Source organism: Mustela erminea, chromosome 5 (genome assembly GCF_009829155.1).
Source record: "Mustela erminea isolate mMusErm1 chromosome 5, mMusErm1.Pri, whole genome shotgun sequence".
Taxonomy (NCBI): Eukaryota; Metazoa; Chordata; class Mammalia; order Carnivora; family Mustelidae; genus Mustela; species Mustela erminea.
Genome location: NC_045618.1, coordinates 82741892 through 82747834, shown reverse-complemented (window position 1 = coordinate 82747834; position 5943 = coordinate 82741892). Strand labels below are relative to the sequence as shown.

At 35.3% G+C, this 5943-nt stretch overlaps 1 long non-coding RNA gene across 1 annotated transcript; it reads left to right on the top strand.

Annotated features, from left to right (window-relative positions):
- The first annotated feature begins 944 nt into the window (after positions 1 to 944).
- Positions 945 to 4903, top strand: LOC116591246. The gene is made up of 3 exons (XR_004285905.1): positions 945 to 1470; positions 1586 to 1661; positions 4064 to 4903. It is a non-coding gene; the product is annotated as an uncharacterized LOC116591246 (long non-coding RNA).
- The last annotated feature ends 1040 nt before the right edge of the window (positions 4904 to 5943 follow it).

Here is a 5943-nt window from a genome sequence, read left to right as displayed (position 1 = left end):
TCTCCCTTTTGTCCATGTAGTCAATCCTATTTCCATCTTCAGCCCCTCTTTCTCTCAGGATTTGCCTATTCTGGACATTTAATATAAATGGAATCACACAATATGTGGTCTTGTGCATCTGGCTTCTTTTATTTGCTATTCCATTTTTGAGGTCCATTGATATTTTAGCATGCATCAATAATTCCTTCTTTTTTCATTGCTGACTAGTATTCAATTATATGGATATACCACATTTGTCCATTCATCAGTTAGTGAACATTTAGATTGTTTACACTTTTTTGGCTGTCATGGATAATGCTTCTTTGACCATAAAAATATTTCTGTGGATATATGTTTCCATTTCTCTTAGATACCTTTGGGTAAAATTAATGGGTCATATGGTAAATGTATATTTAATGTTATAAGCTAATGTCAAACATTTTCCAAAGTGGCTGTAGCAGTTTACGGTCCTGTCAGCAATGTATGAGGGTTCTGGTTCCTCCACAACCTGGAAAATATTTTTTGTTGTCTTTTTTATTATAGCCATTTTAGTGGAAGTAATGTCTTATTACAGTTTGAATTCACATTTCTCTGATGACAAATGATGTTGAGCATTTCTTACATGCTTATTATCCTTCAGTATCTCTTCTTTGATAATATATTTAACTCTTGCCCATTTTTTAATTGGGCTCTTGGCCTTATAATTGAGTTGAGCCTCACCGGATCTTAAATTCTTGGATTGAATTTTCCACAAACAATCTTAAAAGATTTTTTCTTAAGGCAATGATGACTTGATTTTAATATTTCCCAATACTTCTCAAGAATCACTTCCTTGCATGATCGCAATATTTCTTTTTCCCAACTTGCAAAAAATTGGAAAAGATAAGATGTCGTTAAGTAAAGTATTTTTCTCTTCTAGGGACATTCTTAGAGCCAGTTTATTTATTTGGCAATGCATTGTTTTTTAGGTTTTATTTCCTAGTTCCTCCTTACTCAAACAGGATAGCTTCATGCCAGTTATTTTATTTGATTTTGTTGTTAGAAGCAGTATATTCATTCTATCAGAAAAACTGGGTGAAGAATTATTCAACAGTGAGCTTCCTGATCCACAACAATTAGGATTTCAATAACATGAGCCTTGAGCAGGACTTTTGAGTCACTTCAATCAAAAGTGAGTAACTACAACAAATCTTTTCCTCCTTGGTGACTGATTCATTTTCAGTTATAAGTATTTTTGAAAGTGAGTTAACTCTTTTAAACCAAAGGACTATAATTTTAGAGCACTTCAAAGTGATCTTTTCATTTGATACCTCAAAATACTGCCAAGCCTTTTAATATTTTGCAGGGCAAGGCAACTTCTTGGCCCTAAAGAAATCATGTGCCACAGTGATTCAGGGATTAGAAAGAAAAGAGGCTACTGCAGCTCCAATCCTGCCTTCTGATTTACTGTGCGTACATCCACAGTGTGGCCTGCGGGTTCATGTTACTGTGGTACGCATCCCAAGTGTCATCCTAATTCTAATAAAAGAACCCTGGCTATGACAGTGTTCTGTATGTTCACCTTGTATTGGAACAGGCTGCTGACAATTCTTTGAATTTACCTTAGGGTAAAACTCTTCACTTTCCCCAATCGTCTCATCAGTTAAGTCGCCCGAAATCGGCTGCCACAGCCTACCATTCGGGTAAGTATTTTTAGCTAAATCATCCCAATAATAGGTATTTGCAAGGATATTTTTAGATCAAATGCTACTATATACACCTGCAGCATAGAGAGAAGACTTGCCTATCAAACTCTCCTAAGTCATAGAGAATAAATACCCTAAGTTACTGAGATAGAATGTCCTCCTTTAAAAATAGAAGTGTCTTCATATGAATAAGAAACATTTTAGGAATGCTGACAATCTAGAGATCCAGGAACCTCCTTATTCTCATTGGCCCCAAATCTTATTTGGTTTTAGCTTTTAGTTTAATCTTGTTGAGAACTTTTATCGTTTCAAAGTAATATTATATTAAGTAAAATATAATACTGGCTATAGGGTATTTTTAGTTTATTCCCTACATTTTGTATATGAAATATATCTGGAGTTAGATACATTCTGGAGATTCAATATTATCCCAAATTTCTTCAAATATAAAAGAACATATGAATATATTTAAGTATTAAGTATTAAGCCTGGATAAAAATACATAAAATATTAATAGTTGCTACCTCTGGGTAATTTTCTGAGAAATATTTTCATCATATATACTTTCTTATATGTTCATCCTAGATACTTCCTTATATATACTTTCTCATATATCTACATGCTTTCTTAGAATTTGAAATAGAGGATTTTTTGTTTAATGCTGCACATACTAATTATACCTTCTCATTCACAACATTTCTTAAAATTACACTGACTGGAAGGATACAATGAACGGGAGTTCTGAAACTTAGGGAGACTATCTCTTTGAAATACTACTTTGATATGTCCTCGCATTTAACTATCATCAATTTGTACCCACTATGTGCCAAAGATTGTTCAAATTAGAAATATAAACATGAAAGACATGGTTCCTATTTGCAATGAGCTCATTTTCATGTCAGGATTGTACCATGTCTTAGAAGTAGGCTCATAGTTTGCATCTTTTAACAAAGAGCAAATAAGTCTTTCAATCTCAATTATGCTATAATAGATTTGTCATGTGCAATTTCTCATTTTAAACATGACAAGCATAGATAGCTGGGTAGGTAGGTAAGTTGGTTTGTGGGTATATAAATATATAGATAAACTGCTGAAGAAGGACAAATTTGAATGGGCAATAATTTCTTCTTAATCAAATTAACCAACTAACTTCCTCAAATTACTTTCATGATTAGGATATTTTCAGACTTACATTCTGAATGTTAAAGGCACTTTGAATCAACTCATTTTTCTCTTCTGTTGTCAATTTTGTAGTCTTGTGGCTTTGTTTTTTGCAGTCTTTAGGTTAGTGCCATACCACCAAATGACATACAAGCTGCTCCAAGACTGAGTGAAGTCTTGTTTTAACTGGCATATAACTGTTTTTATTTGGGTTTCTGTGGAATTTGGAAGTCTGCAAGTCATCCAAAATAAGGGCATTCCACAAATTCCTTTTCTTAAAAACCATCCCTCCTTCATATACTGTTTCCATTTCCTTCAATGTAACTAAACTTTTAGCAGGACATTCCCAAAAAAGTGAGAAAAGGAGGTGTTTTAAGACAAGCAAAGCAGAATTCTTACTCAGCAAGTACTTTTGGTAGTATATTAATAGTAGCAACAGCAGGACCAGTAGAAATAGTAGTATAGAAAAATAATTGTAATATAGCTAAACACTCAAAACACCAACCCTTTTAAACAAATCTAGAAAATCCAAGAGTTAAAAATGTCCTTTTGTACATGTATTAGTTGATTCAATACAATAACAGGCACAATTCTTTAACAATGTGTGCTATTTCTCAAATCGTTTAAATAAAAACTAGGTTTTCTGGGTTGCCAAATTTTTAGCCTAAAAAAATCTTAGTTTTTCTTTCAAATGCAAAAGTTTAGTTGGACTGCAAGCCCTTCAAATGCAAAGAAAAAGAGGAAAAAATCTGCTATGGGGAGAAGGACTTAAGGAAGACCTTGGCTATTATCCCATGTAAGATTACCCCTGTGGCATCTTGCTTCCTGAGAAATAAAGCGGAAGGCAGCTCCCCACATACGTGGGTCAGTCTCTTTTGATGTGCGAGTAAAACTCATTAAAGTTAATGGGGATGAGGCCGCATACATCAAGGCGAGCATGGAACCCACAGACTATAATAGCAGAGGAGACTCTGAGAACGTTCAGTGAATGAGCAGTTGGTTTGCTGAATTGTAATAAGGGCTGTGTGTTCCGGGTCCTCATTTCATCTGGGAAAGGCTTGGCATATTTTCTCAAACCCTGCCTTTGTGCGGACTCATGGCAGAGTGTTTCGTTCTAGGGATGTGCTGCTCACAGCCTACTCGCACAGCACAATTTAATACAGATACTTTAGAGGGTGCTCCTTTGGGGGAAATAGGCTCCGTAAGAGTTGAAGTAACTTGGATTTTTTTTGCTTCAGAAAAGGAAAACTACTTTGAAGCATATAAAGCATGCAGTGAAGAATGAACAAAAGGAAATGAGCTTACATGGCAATAAGGTTAAAAAGAAGGAAGACCTGACAGTGCTGATTGTAAAAATAGGATTTTGTAGTTTTCTCTAGAGATGTTGAAAAACCAGAGAGAGTAGGGGCATCTGGGGGGCTCAGCTGGTTGAGCATCTGACTCTTGGTTTCTACTCAAATCATGATTTCATGGGTCATGTGATCAAGCCCTGGACTGGGCTCCCCAATCCCTAGGGAGTCTGCTTGAGCTTCTCTCTCCCTCTTCCTGCCCCCACTTGTGCGAGCTCTCTCTCTCTCACTCTCTCTCAAATAAATAAACAAATCTTTAAAAACAAAACAACAGAGAGAGTCAGGGGTGCCACTGGTAAGTTAGGATAAAGGACTAGATAGATATTCCTATGATCCTCTTTTCTCAAGTGAAAAATGCCATTAAAATAAAATGTTCCATGTATCTTAACATGTGTGTAAAACAAGGAGATCACCTTCACTTGACACGAGCGCATGGTGACCAATGCTCCAGGGGCATGGAGTACCTACCAGTGTCAGAGTTACTACTGTCTTCTATTGTTTCGTTAGTCTCAGACTCATCTTTTCATCAGTACTACTGGCCCTCTGTTCCCTCAGTTCATATTAATAATAATAATAGTAACAAATAAAGAAATCATTACCCTTTTCTAATTTTTATGACATTTTGAATCATTACAAGTTGTAATGAACAGAGAGGAAAAGAGATATTGTGTCATGGTTCTCAAACATCATATACACTTCAAAAATCTTCCATGGTTTCTATGTGATATTTTGTATTTTGAGAATCTATTGATGAGATGAATACAAAATGATAACCAAATACAAACAAACAAAAAACCCAAAAAACAAAAACCTACCATCAATTTTTTTTAGCATTTTTTTAAATGGGTGTATTTTTTTAATCCCAGTGGCATATATACATTTGGAAAAATTGTACCTATGGGACACTATGCGTTACGTTTCCAGACAACGTTTGGCATACATATTCACAGGTCCCAACAAATTCAGGCCTCTAAGAGAAATAACTACCCAACCCTAGCCAGGAGATCTGGATTTGTAGTAACTCCTTAAACACATGAGTAAAAGTCTTCTCTTTTCTGAACCTTAATTTTCTTATTCATAAAATAAGGAGGTTAAGGGGCGCCTGGGTGGCTCAGTGGGTTAAAGCCTCTGCCTTTGGCTCAGGTCATGATCTCAGGGTCCTGGGATCGAGCCCCCCACTGGGCTCTCTGCTCAGCAGGGAACCTGCTTCCTCCTCTCTCTCTGCCTGCCTCTCTGCCTACTTGTAATCTCTGTCAAATAAATAAATAAAATCTCTAAAAGAAAAAAATAAGGAGGTTAAACTATCTTTCTTTAAGAATCCTTTGAGCTTTAAAACTTCTTTGATTATATCAGGTCTTTTATTTAGCAACCATATACAACTGGATTTAAATGTCACAAGTAGATGTAAATGTCAATGTGTGGCACTATTAATATGCTTTTCGTGCTAGGGAAGTTGTTCTTACAAAAAATTTATCAATATTCCTATGTGTTTATGTTTAGTGAACCCATTTTAAATATCCAGCTTGCCTATTCTTAAATATGGCTTTACTTTTCATATTTCATTTAGTCATAGATCTCCAAAACTAGGTTTCAACATGTTTATCCTGATATCATAGATGGGAACAATGAAGTCTGTCCAAAGAATCACATAGTAAGTCAATGACATAGTTTAGAATGGAGCAGTCATTAGGAGATTATTTCTGCAAAGAACACTAAAAGAAGCTGTTTATGCTCTCTTCACAGTAATGAGTAAGTTATTGAAATAATCA